The following is a 16,739-nucleotide window of genomic DNA, read 5'->3' as shown; positions in this document are numbered from 1 at the left end:
GCACTTAGGACAAAGAAGTTGTCCAAAAAGCAAAGAGAGCAGACTCCCCAGGGAAGGATAAGGGACCAAAATGGCACATCCTGTCCTAAATCCATCAGGCTGGAATTAAGGAGAGGTGCAATATCACTGGCAGTACCTGGCTGGAGTGAATTGGAACTGGGGAATGAGATGTTTTAAGGGGATGAATAAATAACACTAATTGCTTGTGCCTGACACTGAGAAATACTTTGTAACTCTGAAGCAGATTTTGAGAGACCTTTTTTTCAGACCTGTTTTTTTCCTTTTATAGACAGTGCACAGCCTGTGTGCTAAACCCTGTTCTGGTGCCTCGAGGCTGGCGGGAGATGGGGTCAAGACCAGACTCTGTGCAGTCTTTGGCCCTTTCTCATTCTCTGGCTGCCAGGACAATCTCTGAGACGTGGTCCTAAATCACAAACCTAGAGAGGAACAAACCTGGCCTAACACTGCCTGTGCTTTTACACCCTCAACCTTATTTGAATCAGAACCCAAATAAACACCTTCATTTTTCAAAGGGAAACTCCTGGAGCACCACTGCTTTAGCATCTCAGAGGCCAGTTGCCTGAGTGCTTAGTGCTAAACCCAACCTTTCTGTATCAATTCTGTATCAAATTAGCTCATTCTCCTCATTCATAATGTCTGAAATTCTATAATTACAAATTAAGACACGTGGGCAATACAGACTTTCAGCTAGGCACTGATAAACCTCCCTCCTCTCTTAAAATATATTTTGTTCTCATAAAGAGCTGTTGGATACAGCATCACCTCAATTATAATGAAACAGCAAAGAAATTCCACATTGGGAAAGGTTTTCTGAGGGTATATTCTCAGTTACTGCTGAAGATTAAAAATAACCTTCTCAAGCAATAAATTGGTTGAGACAGTAAAAGGACCAAAATCATAGTGAAATCTAGTAATGAAATATTAATGCTAACATGTTAAGCTGCGAAAATAATAAAAATTCATTTTGCAGAGCTGCGTGGATCATATTAGTGGTGTCCTGAGCAATCTTGATTTTAATGCACAGGGCTTTCTACCTGTGTGCTCTTCCTATTAGCAGAAAAGATGACCAAATACTTAAGTCATGTAACTGCTTCAGGAAAGCAAAGAAACCCTGTTGGAGTACATGGCAGTAGCTCTCTAGAATTAGAAGGCATGTTGCGAGTGACACAAAAAGAGCTGTCAAGTACCTGGTGCTTTGCTTTACTGCTCCACTAAATGGCCATTGTAGAGCTGTGCCAGACATATGGGGAAATTTCATTTCTAGGGCAACATTATTTTGCGTGAAACTGAAATAAGATAAAAACTAAGCGTAAAGGTATGTTTGAATTTCAGATTGTGCTTGATCTTTGTATGCCAAGAGGACCTCCCTTGGATACTCAGCCTAGCTGCAGGCTTTCTTTCAGGTCCTGGAACCTGCAGCTTTCAGAAGTCAGGCCAATTTAAATTGTGTAGACTTTGCTGCTTTACATAACCCATTTGAATTTTAAAACCTGCAAGGTAAATAGGTACATTCTGCATGCTCCTGCCCTACCGGCTTAGGGGTAGCTTTAATGGCACACAATTAAACAAAGTGGGGAGAGGAAGCCCAGCCATGTCCAGCCATGTGGCTCTAGCTGTGCACAGTGTTCTCTGGAGCAGGAGTGGTGGCTGATTTGGTGTCCAGCTGAGATAACTCCATTTCATCAGCATCCCCGTGCATCCAGCTCCAGGGCCTCTTGACCCCACCTTGTGCTGTTAGCAGTGGCTGTATCCCAGCTGGAGACGGCTGAATTTAGCTCCCGGGTGTATCAGGTCTGTATTTGTTACTCTGTACAGCAGGATCTCCAGAAAGCCAATGCTGGGAGCAGGGTGCTGGACCCGAGTCTGCACAGGGCCAACAAAACCCACAGGGGCAGACATAAAGGCCTTGTAACCAGCCCCTCTGAGGGGAAGGGATGGAAATCTGGATTGAGGCTTTTTACAAGGGGGAGCGGCGTTAAACGGATACAGAGCAGGTGTAGATTAGCTGCTAGGATGGAATGTTTCCTGTGAGGGTGGGGAGGCCCTGGCTCAGGGTGCCCAGAGAAGCTGTGGCTGTCCCATCCCTGGAAGTGTCCAAGGCCAGGTTGGATGGGGCTTGGAGCAACCTGGAACAGTGGAAGGTGTCTATGCCCATGGCAGGGGGTTGGAATAAGGGGATTTCTAAAGTCACTTCTGACCCAAACCACTCTGTGAGTTTATGATTTTGTGAAATCCCACAGGCTTGTTCCAAAGGCCTGCAGAAACCCTGCTCCTCACTGCAGGCTGGGGTCTCTCCCGACGCCAAGCAGTCACTGAGTTTCAAGGCTCAATTAGCTCCAGGACATCACTACTGTGCATTTTTTTTTTTTTATTTTTACCTCCCTAGGGCTTGAATACTATAGGGGTTTGCTCTTCTTGAAGCCTCAAGTCAAACCAAATACAGAGCTGCTTTGCTGCCTGTATGTCAAGGATAAGAAAGCTAAAAATCCATCGCAGCAGCTTCCTGGAGAGCTTCCTGCCCGTGAGCATTCCTGGACAGCCTGCCTGACAACATCACCTCGCAGCCAGGTCCCTCGGGGACCGACCCCCTGGCCTGTCCCTTCGAGATGAGCCCTTTGAGGGGACACTCCTGGGTGACTTTGCAGAGTGTGGGTTCCTGTGCCCTGGGGCAGAGCCCAGGCAGGGTGAGCCTGGAGGCTGAGGACAGAAATGGAGCACGGAGCATAATCTGTTTTAATGGATCCTTCTGCTGCTGCTGCTGAACAACTCCCCAGTTTGGATTACTTTTACTGCAGGCACGATTAGTTAGCAATTGACAGGGCAGGGGGTATCAGTGGGGAGTCTGCAGCTAGCTAAGAATATGAGCCAAACAAACATTATTTTCCAGCTTATTGGGAGAAAAGCCTGCAGAGAGCAGAAAGTTTGTCCCTCACTGTTTTCCTGGGTAGGGGTGCAGTCTTGAAAGTGATGAGACAAACACTTGAGGATGGCTGATAGCACTGGAGTGCAGAAAAAACAAGGAAATGATACTGGATCCCAAGGTGTAGGGAAAAAAAAAAAGACCTGCTAAAGGCAGCTCAATATTAGAAGAAAAGCTTCCTGAAACCATGTGAAGTCACTAAAACAAGTCTCTGAAATGCTACGAAAATGTTTCTCACCTCCTTCCACCTGAAAGGACTGGGCATGTTCACAACATGTTTCTTCAGTGTTTGCCGTTGAATAATGAAACAAAATATAATGGCCAGTGAAGTTAAGCCACTAAGAGTAAATCAGCTCTGTTTCCATCAGAAGGCAGGATGGAATACCCCGTACTACTGAAGCCATCTGTAGTTCCCACATCGATTTTCCTCTCCGCAGCACCAAACATACAAAATCAGCAGGTGCCTTTGAGTGCTCTCTCAGCCACATGGAGAAAATAGATAAAAGCCCTCTGGGCCTCCTGTATGACTATGTGCAACCTCACCTGTGTGACACCTGGCTGTGCTCAGCACAGAAATAAGCACAGACAGGCTTGGCAGCCTGCTGAATCTGCATATTTGTGCTGGAGGAGCAAGCACCGCCAGGAAGCAGTGACCTGCCTCTTCTGCAGTGATGATGTGCAGGGTCCCAACAGGAGCAGCCTTGCTGTTTGCCAAGCACCTCTGAGACAGGAGGCTGTGCCCAATTTTGTAGAAACAAAGCTCAACCTCCTCCTTCTGTTATTTGCTGTTCTTGTGGAAACTTCTTCTCCTGATCCACTGCAAAATGCTGTTTTGCTGTTTTCACTTTTCAAATTTCACAACTGGAGTTGTGGCCTTTTCAAGAGAAAATGCCTTTTTAAATGCTTCTGAGGCCATGGCAGCTTCTTCACAGCCCTAATGTTCCATTCACCTGCCCCTGCCTTGCCTAGGCAATGGCACAGTGCTGGTTCCACCTGAGGCAGTTCCTGGCATGTTCAGTGCCTGGAAAACCCAGTGGCTCCATTTTCTCAATGGCTAAGCACTGACAGTTCCTGTGTCTCTCCTTTAATTAGACACTCTAAAAACTGAGCACACCATCAAACAAGGTGAGGTCCCACTATTACTAACTAGCAAGTGACTGTATATTTAGATACTAAGAAAAATCCAAGTAAAAAGCCGTGAGCTTAAGATCAGAGACAAAAAAAAACCCCTTTTATCTTTCTGAGCTCATTTGAGCTCTCAAGTCAGGGAATGAGCCCACTTCCCAAGACCTCAGAGCCAGAGCTGTCTCTAACCTCTGCATTCAGCATTGCTGCCACTGGTCACAGCACAAGCAGCAGAGACCTTGGCAGTCACGATCTTGCCACCCTGCAGTGCAAGGGTGTCCCTTAGAAATTTGGTGTCGCTGGGCACCCAGGACATAGCACCAAATCCATAAGAACCAGGATTTGCAAAGCTGAAGCAGAGGAGCAGGTTCTCCCCTCTTTCCCAGGCTGTTTGCTGTGCTGGTTGGTGTGGGGAGCAAGACAGCACTGGGCCCTGTGTCCTGCAGAAGGCCACAAATGCCAGAGGAAGATGAAGTATGAATTCAAAGGTTAGGCTATTTTTTGCCCCTAAGCTCTAAAGGAGGGAATCACTACCTTCTGAGATGGATAGTATCATTAATCAGGCACTGAGAGTTCAGTCCCTTGTAGGATGCCAAATCATCTGGACTTTTACCTTCCAGCCCTGCACAGAAGACAAATTCAAGCCTGCTAGTGCTTGGGAAAGGGGGTGGGAAAGAAGTTATTAGGAGAAAATTTTTGAAGCATAAACAAAATTTCAGTGAAAGGTTGCTCCCGCCATGACACGATTATAAATGAGATGATCAGCCACAGAGAGCACTTTTTTGGTAGCTTTAGCAAAATTCTGTTTCTGTTCTAAAGGTAGAAGTAAAATATTTAAAGGGAAAAGAAGAGGGCTCCTTTAAAAATTCCAGCTATTTTAATTAATGCCAATAGCATTAAAATATTATGGCCTGAGATGCTTATGAAAAGTCTCTTTTATTCATTAAATTTTCCAGACCCAACATAATTAGAATTCTTAACATTCGTGATCTCTCAGCATTGGCTTCCAAAATTAATGGTCTGAGTAATTTCTTACAGCAGATGAACTGAGTTTCAAAATAAATGTATCGCAGTAGTAAACATCAGCTTCTGGTAAAGGAAGGATGTGCCAGTCAAAGACAACTCCCAAGAAAGAAAGCACCCTCCATTTTCTCTCTCCTGGATTTCCATATTCAAAGCGCATAATGAAGGATTGTGTTCCTGTAATCAAAATTTAGGGAATCCACAAACAGAAGCTGCCTGCACCACTTGAGTGTGCAAACCATGCTGCGGTTTTGATGTTCCCTCTGCCACCCCAGGTGCAGGAGAGGCTGGTGCTCAAGATGGGTTTGGAGCACAGGTGACTCAGGGATGCTTTTCCCACAGGTCCCTGCTTTGCTTGCTGTGGAGGTTGAGAGGGCTGTGGGAATGCAGCTGGATCTGGGAGGCTGTCCCAGTTCAGCCACCTGGATGATCCTGCCAAAAGCTCTGTGGGCCTGGGAAGGGTGTTTAACCCAGCATTTTGCATGTGGTTGCTAAATGTTTGCTGCTCATTTTGGCACCTGATTTCCAGTGTGTGGAGCACTTCCAGCTGCAATTCCTGCTGGCAGGCTGTGAACCCAGGAAAAGGCACGCCGAGCTCGGAGCTGTAAAACCTGCCGCTTCTGACCGGGCACAGTGGGCTCTCACAGCACTTCCTGGCAGCCTCCTGATGGTGAGACTCAGGATCCTGGATCCCATTCCCAGCCCTGGAAAGCCAGCAGCTCTGGTGGGTGCAAATCACTCTGCCCGTTCTCCTCCATCTCCTCCTTGTTTCAGTTCTGCCTTTTCTCTCCCCATCTCTTTGCCTTTGGGATGGGGCTACTGCCTTCTGCACCAGCTGGGGGGCAAGATGAGTCCAGCAGAACAGGATCCTCTGAGCTTTTAGGATTCTCAATGAAAGAAAAGTGTATGCTGAAGAAGTCAGTTTGGAATTTTTCCAAATGCTTTCACTTGGCCACACTTGCATAGATTTTCATGGCAGTAGCAAAAAGGCACATCCTTAACACAAAGGTCACAGATTGACTAAATTTCTACTCCCCTATCCAAACTGTGAGGAGTCGTGGTGCATCTTAAAGAAGAGGATGTCAGTTCTTTTTCTGTTTTACCATTACAAAACACTGCATTGTTCCCTGGCCTTGCCCTTGGGAATAGCTATATTGTTTTGGCTGAAGCTTTCCAAAAAAATTCAGCCTGCGGCAGATGCCCAGGATGGAAAAATGACAAGTTACTGGTCAAAATATGACAGTTATAAGCAGCTGAAAATAGAGTCTTGTAATTGCAAATGTCAGACGGTCTTGACAGTAGGCAGTGCTACCAGCCCTCCAACCTCAGGACGTTTGCTCAGGATTTCATGTGTAGGTAGAGGCAGCGTGTGCACCTCCTAGTAGTCTTGGTAATATTATAAGTGGCACAAAAAGGAGTAGTGAAGTTTTCTGAGTGTCAAAATATGGAATGAACGGCATTCCTGATGCTGGCAGCTTTGCTGTCTATTTGGACAGAAGCTGGAGAGCTGCTGTGCCAGCTTAGCACAACTCCACAGCTATCTCCTGCCTCTGGGGCCAGGGGAAAGCTCTGGAAACAGAGCAAGGACCGAACACCCATCCAGCCTCAGCTTCTCTGCAGCTCTTGCTTTGAGAGCAGAGCTGGATTCCCTGGCATTTGAGTTGCTAAACTGAAGGCTTCTGGGGCAATTTTGCAGGGAGGAAGAGCAGTGTGTGTCTCCCAGCCCCTGTGAGCAGAGATGCTCCCCCAGCACCGTTGTGTGGTGTGTGGTGGGAGTGTTGGACTTTCTCTGCATTTCTAGTCAATTCTTAATGTGGTGTGTGTGTGTGCATGTGTGTAGAGACTGATTCTCATAGCTTTCCAACTTTAGCCACCCATTAGACTTTAGAAAGCCATTTGACTTCTGTGAAGTGTAGAAAGCTCCAGCCAGAGCTTGCACTTGAACCAGCCGGTCACTGCCTGCCTTTCAGACACCTTCCCAGGAGGGAAATTCACCTTTCCTTGGTGCAGGGCCAACCAGCCAGCCCTGTAGTCAGTCACAGCAGTTTCATTAAGTTTTATATTTAACTTCCCCTCAGCACCTGGGACCAGAAGGAGTGTGTTAGTGTCTTGGAGCTGAAACACTACATTGAATTACCTTGTTGGTTTATCTGGTCATAATAGCAAGAGAGATCCCAGTGCTCCAGTTAAGAGTCTGTCAGCATTTCCATTATAAACCCCTTAGTCTCAAGAGGTTTTAACTTAGCTTTAAAAATCTGTTCCATTGCACAAACTTAGTTTATAACATGGCAAAGAACAGTATTTTATCTCTTAATATTGAAAATACACACAGAGTCACATCATATTAAAATATATATGTGTGTAGCCAAAGATACACTGGGTTTAGGCAGTGATCAACCTGATTGGTGTCTTCTCTGCTTTTTAATTTAGCTGACATGATATTATTGCTCTGGCTACTTTAATAGATAAGATACTGTGATTTCACAATCTCTTCCATTACTGCCACACAACGCCTCTAATATATGTTAATATGATTATTCACAAGTGCAGCAGAGTCGCACTGGAGGAAGCATAAGAGGTTTGGCACAAAGGGTGCTTGGCCTCCTTTTCCTTTTATTCCAGACACTCATTCAAGGACACTTACCCTCTGAAAAAGCAAAGCAAAAGCCTCGACCAGCTGCCTGGCAGTAAAGACTTGACAAATGTGTTTCTTTAAACAAAAAGTTTCTTGATTTCCTAGCAGAAAGCAGCTGGGGCAGGGTCCTTCAGAGGAGCAGCGGCTGTTTGTCTCACCTGAAGATCCAACCAAAAGATAATGTCTTTGGATGGGAGGGTTTGAACTCCACAAAAAAAGCACCATTCCAATCTGGGGCACATGGCCAGACAGCAGGGCTGCTGCGCATGGTTGCTGTGGGGCTCAGTGAATTGCTTACAAGGTGGTGTTTTTGGGTTTTTTTTTTCTTGTTTTGGTTTCTTTTTTTCCCCCAGATACAGGCTGGCACAGAAAGGAAGCTCCTTCTCCCAAAGCCTCCAGCTGTCCTGAGAGCAGGTGAATCTTGCCAGACGCAGGGCAGGGTAAGCCTTTCATGGAGCCTCCACAAGGAGTGTCAAATAAAACATTTCCCCTAGACATTTATCTTTTTTTTCTGGATAAATTGCTCTTTATGTGTTAAGGAAAAATATTTTTTGTCCCAACCTCCCTGACTTCTGAAATCCCAAGGCAAGGCAGCTCATGTCCAGGAGACCCAGATGTGCTCCCATTTTCCTGCTATGGCTGCATTGGTGCTATAGCCTGGCTACTTTTGCTTTCCACCCACACCCATATCACACGTCCCTCATTTCTTCCCTTGGTGGGGTTGCTGAATTGCAGACAGGGTTTGCTCAAGCTGGGATACACCTGCAGCTGCTGCCTCTGCCTGAGCTTCCAGGTGGAGTCAGGTTTTTCTTGCTCACAGCTTTCCTCTCTCTTCTGAGCTCCACTTCCCTTTTGACACTTGTGGTTGGAGTCTCTTCTCATACACACACTCCCAACCCTTTGACACGGCTATTTTTCAGGTCTGAAATTCTTAAGATTCTATTTCTCATAAAAATGCTGGCAAAGGGCCACACAGGTCTGTGGACCAGCTGATAGGGATTAATCTCAATCCCTGGCTGCCGGTTTCCCATCGATAGCCAGGGCTACGCAGGCACGGCTGCAAGCCCATGATTCAGCAACTTCCACTGATTAATCAAGTCACTTGATTTTTTATGCATGCGAGTGTGCCCAAGGCAGCTGCGATAAGTTGGCTTCCAGGCAGAGTGTTAGCAGTGCTGGGGATGTCAAAGGGTTGGTGATATTGATATAAATATATAGAGAGGCGTAGTATTCTGATTAGGTTGTGGTTTTAAATAGTCTTCAGCAGCATTTGTTCCGTTGATAGAATCCTTTCCGCAAATTTCCATGCACGTTGTACCTCTGATGCTGCATTTCTTAATTACGGATACACTTTATCTGAGTTAAACATGTAGCAGGCCCCTCAGCATAAATTATACTCGGGGTGTGTGTACTGAGAGCGCATCCCAGGTGTGTGAGAGGATAAGTGGGTGTTAAAGCAACACATGCATCTCAGAAAAAGTTTAGGAAATATTTTAATTTTCAAAAAACCCCACCCTGCTAAAATCCCCGAGAACACCAACCCAGAGCAATTTTTGTCAGTGGCAGGGGAATGCTGCATCTTGTATTTCCTACCCCATGGTTTGAGGATGTGCAGGTAGAATTCCATATGCTGATGGGCTTGGTGGTATAAGTGTGTGCTTTGAGACAGTGTGTTTATAGCTCTTTCATTGATACAATCAAGTAGCAACCAGGAAAAATGCCAGAATGTTTTCCTGCATCCCATTAAAAAAAAAAAAGAGAAGGGCACCTGCACTTCAGAGATCACTGGCACAGCTTTGGTCATCCTAATGCTGCAAAAGACAACTTTTTTGAGGTGCACAGCTGGTGAGAGTTTGAGGAGCAGGTCCTAGGCTCATTTAAAGCCTGTGGCTGCCAGCAAGTGCCCAGCAGACCTGGTGGTCAAAGCCAAACATGGAAAAGGCAGAGGTACAAAGAGTTTGGCTTCCAGGTTGCTCCAGCCTCCTCCTCACACCCAACCCAGTGTTTTACTGGTGTGTCCAAGTCCAGAGGCTTCACTGCCTTTCCTGGCTATAAGGTTTCATAGCCACTTCCTCAGTGCAGGAAATCAGGAAATGTAACTTAGTCTCAGGTGGTTCTGCCAGGTGTAAAAAAAATAAAAGCAGTGTGTTAGAAGAACATGGGAGGCAAATTCAGAGAATGAAGGCTTGGCTCCAGGGGAGTCAAAGGGATGCAGATATTTGTGCTTGTCAGGGTTTTTTCATGGCAGCAGTAATTGTTGATATTTATTTTTCCTCACTTCAGTGGAACAGTGTTTATTAATACATCTAATAATAAAACATCCACAACAATTGCCAGATTTGCCAAATTTTTTTTATTCAATAAACTGAGTATGAAAAAAAACGGAATTTTGTTTTCTGTTTTGTTTTGGTTTTGTTTATCCTCTCTGTAAAAATAGAAGACCTGGGGTAAAGTTATGGAACCTTTAAGGAGTACCTCCAAGAGTGACTTCTCTTGGCCAAGAGAGCTCAAATAGTTTATACAACTTGCATTGTGAGCTGCAACATTTATTGCAAATGCACCCAATATAAAAAATGAAACAAAACTGCAACCCTGATAGAACTGACTTGCAGATGGACAAATTTGTTATTGTTTTCATGATCTTTTGCAATGTGTTTGCAGGTTTCCACAGCCTTGTTTAAATTCAAGAAAGGACCTTTTTGCACCAACTTTGCAGGATTTAATTTGTGAGTTGTACATTTAATTCTCCACAGCAGATGGTGATGTGTGGGTGTACTGCTGTATATTTGCAACAGATTCCTTATCTTACAAAATTAATTGTCTCATGTGCTGATTTAAAATCAGAATTGTATTGTTCGTAAAGAGCTAATTCTTGCATATCATTTTGTTGGGACCTGTGCAATTCCAACAAAATGCAAGGGAAGAAAAGTCTAAGTTCTGCTTTAAAACAAATGGATTGTGGCAACTCTAGTCAATCCTGATGTTCAGAGTGTGTGTGTTTAAAAGTCACTGAATAAAATTTAGTATTTTGGGATGGCCAGTTGCCTCGATACTGTTTCAGGTTTCTGGGGCAGTTCAGCCATGCTCAGTGACACACACACAGTGATACCCCAGCACTGCCAAGACCTCCAAACTAAACTCTGTTTCCTTTGGCAGGTTTCTTTTTCTTAACAGGGATTTATTTGTAAATGATGGCTCTTTCAAGGGCATTGCTTATGTTCATTTTAAGAGTTTAGGGATTTTTTCCCCCCCTCTACTTTGATAGACTCTTGTGTCATTATGAAACACCTGTGCTCTCACTATGCAGCATCTCAGGCTCCTGCCTGGGTCTTGGAAGAGAAAGAGAACTTGGGAGCACTTCAGTGGAGTCAGGCACTGCCAGACTCACCAGTCCCATGGCACTGCCTGCCCCAGCAACCTTGGGTGGCACCAAAAACATGGCTTTGTCTAGGACAGGGTCAAACTGGTGGCCTTGGAAAGGGGGGAACCGAGGGCCTGAATAGTTGTGGCTGTGTTAAAGAAGTGCTCAGGACGGACAAAATAAGGCCAGAGGTGGTAATTCAACTGCTCCTCCTCCCGAGTGATGGCAACTGGGCCACTGTGGCTGGCAAATCAGAAATGGAATTTAGGGAATTTGGTTATTTTAAGTGATGGCTGATGCAGTGGGCCAGGAAAGAGAACAACCTGCAGGGAGAGTCCCCAGTGTGGGGACCCTGGGCCATGGGGTGGAGTGGCAGAGAAGTAATTCCTGTCCTTCAGACACCAGAGCAAGGCTGGGCTCACACCAAAGATCACCCAGCGGCAGGACGAGGGTGTCACACCTGACAAGGGCCCAGGGGTCTCAGGAGCATGAGGCTTACTGGAGAGCATGGGGAGAGGACACGTGTTTTTGGTGACAAAAACAAGCTTCTGGACTTGTTGGCAGAGCGTGCTCCACTTAGCACATGGGTTTGCTTGCTCTCTGGTAGAGGCAATATGAACCTGCTTCAGACTGTGTTTGTAAGCAGCAGTAGCTGGGTCTTGCTTCCTGGCAGCTCCAAACCCCAGTGATGTGAGACAGGAGGTTTAGTGTGGAATTAATAGAATAGAGGTTTTAGGATTTTATTCTTTTTGCTACTGCAAAAGAAAAAATGTGCAGCTCTGTAACATTTAAGTCTGAATGAAATTTAAGATGAAATATTTTAAAATATGCTGGACCAGCATTTAAAAATACCAGTAATACCTCAGGAGTGTGGCAAGCAAAACTCCCAACTGTGTCTGAAAAGCAGCTGTTGCGTGTGTGTATCCATCTTCCCAGTTATTTCTACTGTGAGTAGAAAGAGTATTTCAGAAAAGTGTTAATCTGCAAGCACCAGTCATATTTCTTGTCTTTTATGTGGGTGAGTTAAATCAGGGTGCCTTTGTATGACCCCTCCTTTTGGGTACTTTTCTTTCTGCAGCCCTTTCTAATGCTTGGCTCTGGGAGATTTACAAGAATATGCTTTTTAAAAACACGGGTTTTGTGTTTATGGGAGGTAGAAACAATTCAAGCTTGGTGAGACTGTTCAGAATTTCTGTTCTCCTGATCACCCTGGTGCTGTAGTCCACATGATCCCACTGGAATTTCTCGAGCAAACCAGGGGCACACAGTGTTTCTTGGAGAGGCCTCAGGAGTGCCTCCTGCACTAGCACCACCACTCCCCAGGGAGCTGAAGGTACCCCCCCAAGCACCTGGGATGAAAGCAGTGTCCTGAGCATGGGGACAGGTGCTGCACTGCAGCAATGCCCCAGTGCAGCGTCCCACAGGATTTGTACCTTTGTGTTTGATTGGTGCCTTGTGTCCCATCCTGCAGCAGTCCCTGTTTGTGCCCAGCTGATGTATCCCCTTGTGAGCTATTGAGGCTCAGCTGGATTGGCTCCATCCCATCTCCTGGGTTTAGGAAGTCAGATATTTTTAGAAGAGAGATACTGTATTAGTCTGACATGTCAGAGCTTTTATGAAGTTATGCTGGATTTGATCTCCTTTCATTCTGCTCTGTATGCACAATGAATTCTGTGCAGGGAGCTCAGTCTGCAAGATCTCCAGGGCAGGGAGCAAATCTTTACTGTCATCACTCTCTGACCTGGCTTTACCTCATCTCTCTGTAGCCATGTAAGATGTGCAAGGTAACAGCCTTGCCTGGCTTCTGGTGATGGAGAAAGGCTTCCCTGAAGCAGCTCTGGCTGTGCCTCGGCCCTCTGTTTATCTGGAGGCCAATCCAAGGACCCAGGCAGCTGCCCCTGCCCGATGCAGTGCATCCAGACCCCCCTACACACCCTTCCCACTGGAAAGGAGGATCACCAGAGTACACCTCTGTTTGGCTGCTACTAGTCCTGGGCACCAGGAAAGCTGAGTGGCCCCAGTATGAATTTAAGGGCAGCTCACTGCTCCCTTGGATCTGTCAGCCATTAATTTCCCAACACTCTCAGTGCATTCCAAGCCCAGGTCTGTGACTAAGGCAAGCTGAAGTGGAACACAAAGTGAATGCACTTGAAACACCCTCCCCCAGGTGATTTTCCATTTATGCAGCAGGCTCGCTAATTGCAGAAAGAGTGATTACCCTTTCAAGAAGGAAATATAAACCTTGATTACTTTGAATGTGTGTTAGTGAAATGTGGTTTTGATCCCAGCTGGGCAGAAACTGTTTCAGTAAAACTTCCTGAAAATGCTCCTAATAGGAGCAGCATGGGAAACCTGTCTGTGACTGTTGTTATCCTCTTCCCATTTGTGATACTCTCAAAAGGGGGACTGAACTTTGCATCCCAGACCCCTAATGCTGGCAGAGTCTGTTCTCTCATGTTACTGGTGTGCTCACAGAAGCTCACCAAGCTGCTGAATGGAGAAACAGGCACCTTATGAGATGTAAAGACAAGGAGCCAACCTTTAAGTGGAAGTGGGGAGATAATCTGAATCAAAACCAGCCCCAATGACAGTTGTGTTCTGTCTTAAGAGCATCCAGAGCATACGGTGATTTTGGTCTCACTACTTTCTCAAGAAGGGACTGCAGAAAAATTAGGTGACAACCCTAACAAATGCTATAAAGGAGATAAAACCATAGCAAATAGTGCTGGTGATAAAATATCACTTCCTTAAAATGAAAGTGCAGGTTTTTTCTTTTAAATGGGCTGGTGCATGTTAGAAAGTATATATATATGTATATAGTCAAAATATGTGTATATACATATATAGGTAGATGGAAGAATGGTGTTTTTCAGAGTCAAGTCTTTAAACAGACCAAATGAACCACTTCTGCTTTTTACAATGGCATGGTGAGGTGGATTTAAGGATGAATTAAGCAAGCTGTAAATTTAAGAACAAACTCATTCTGTGGCTTGAAATTAATTATTATAACCAACATAGTAACTTAATCTCACAAAAACACGAGTTTATTAATAGGTGAAGGAGCTGAAGAACCACACAGTCCATCCAGCCCTCTGATAGTTTCCTAATCTCAGTTACGAAATTCAATGCTGCAGTTTTACAAGGTACATATTCTCAATCAGTGAATGTTACAGAACATAAACATGAAGTGAATATTTGTATTAATGAGATTCAAACAAGTCAACTGAAAGAAGTATCAACTCTAGTTATAACACATGGCAAAAAGAATCAAATTTGGAATGTGATCATATATACTGTTGTACATCAGACAATATGTACACTGTTTCATATTGCATGACATTCATAGCATATTCATAGAAAAGTCAAACTAAATGATGGCTTAAAAACGGATATTATCACTGAAATTTGCTCACTATGTTTTAAAGTGTTGATATTGACTGAGTTAATATTTTCATTGTGTAAAAATACTGTATATAGTAGAAACCCTTCAGCATCTTCCACATTCAAATAAATGAAAGTTACAGTTTGGTATTTGGTGTTCAACATCTTAAATTAAATGGCCGATTCTTTCTGGCCTTTGGAAGGAAAAAACAAATCATGAATATGCTCAATCTGGTTTGACTAGAATGTTTCTCTCTTGAAGACCTTGCTTCTGGAATCAGACACTAAACCTCTACCTCGGCTGAGGTGCAGCTGGGAATACTAAAACATCTGAACACACTTAAAAAGGTGGAAAGTCCATAGCCATTCTACACACTTTCATTTATTGTCTGGACAATTAAAGTACAAATAATTCAAACACAACAAGGTTATGAAAAAAACATTTACAATACTTTCCCTCAGAAATGATCTAAACTAGCAAGGTTAACATGAAGTCATTCATTATAACTAAAGTATACAACTGCCTGGTCCTAAGAAAGATTTTTTAAATTATTATTATTATTCAGATAGTAAAACACATCGTAGAGAAAAGATTCTGACATGCCTTCCCCACTAATGCTTAGCAAATGCATCAAAACTTTCCCAGCAAACTGCGCTCATTCATAGCAGATGATGTATAAAGGTTTCCCTGAACATTGAATGAGTGTTCCTTTAAACTAAAATCTAACATTGTTAAAGTAAAAAACTGATAAAATTATGATGCAGCCTTTGCTTTTAGTTATTTGTCTACTACAAAAGTTTGCCTCTTCAGTGTGAAAAAACGATACTTAGTCTACATGCAGTTAGTGGGTATAGCATGGAAAAAATGCACAAAATAAGCACAAGTTATAAATAACCATAACGTTTTATTACCATTAAGACTAAACTTGTATTGAAAAGATTTTATATAACAAGACAAGAAAAGCAATAGCAAATTTAACTATCAACTAGATTATGCATAGCGAGTAACTGTTTCTAGTACTCAGGGAAGAGCATGACCCTTTTTTGTTTTAAATATATAACCGTACAAAGCACAAACATACTAAAATGATCAGTGCACTGGACATGGGAGAGCACCCCCTCAGTCATTTTGTTCCCTTAGCTCTGTTTTCCCCAATCTGAATTACATTAAAATAAAGACCCAGTTGTTTTCTTTTCTACTGTGCAGTAAGAAAAAATATTCACAACAAACATGACAATATATCAAACAATATTTCTACACAAGTTACCTTGATACCTCTGTCACTTAAGTATCATAAGAAAACATTTTAAGACATATACAAACAAAACTAGCAAAGTGTTACAACTTATAATAAATTAACCAAAAGAAAAAATAACTTTATATATATATATATTTATATTATATATACACATACACACACAACAAAATGACACAATAATATGCTTCTTCCCATAGTTTAAGTAAACAAATAAGTAGACTAGCCAAACTAGCTATATTTGATTTTGGCCATATGCATCACATCGGCAATTAAATAAATAAGTGTTTCAAGCAACATAAACAGTGTTCCAAATGTGCCAACACAGCCCAATTATATTAGCTTGGGCTATAAAGTGAATTTGAAAATTCTTAACAAATTTAAAGCAAATGTATTTTTTTCTAAACACATTACATTTAACTATGATACTAAGATATGTAAATAATTTTGTAGCACCTACTGCTCAAACCAAGGAAGTTTTTGATCAAAAAATTAATTTTTTTAACTTTTGTTCTGCTGATATCCCATACTGATGACTTAAAGAAAAACCGTCTTGCAACTCATCTCCTTGCTTTTGGGTTTTGACTGTGGGTAACTGCGTGCCTGGGAAGAACACTCTCCCGTACTGTATTTAATATTTTTATTACATGCTATGAAAAGATACGAAGATCATCTGTTTGTAGCCCATCCTTCAAAAAACAATCTACTAATCCAGTTTAAAACACACATCTTGATCTCTAAAAAGTTACCAGTGCAGTATGAACATGACAAAGTTGTCAATTTCCCCTAAATTAGCCAGTCAAAATATTTTTTCTCAAATCCAGATTCTCTTGTAAAAATTCTTTATATTTTATAAAAATAGATTTTTCTTGAAACCCATTTTCAGCAAAGAGACCACCTCTTTGGCAACATTGTTAATGTTATTTAAATTGTTATGTCATCAGGTATCCCCCGTTACCCCATTCCCTAACAGAAGACTGTTTAGTTCACATGATACAAAAGAAAAAAGGAAAAATA

The sequence above is a fragment of the Cinclus cinclus genome, chromosome 8 (assembly GCF_963662255.1).
Source record: "Cinclus cinclus chromosome 8, bCinCin1.1, whole genome shotgun sequence".
Lineage (NCBI taxonomy): Eukaryota > Metazoa > Chordata > Aves > Passeriformes > Cinclidae > Cinclus > Cinclus cinclus.
Note: the sequence above shows the minus strand (reverse complement) of the source record.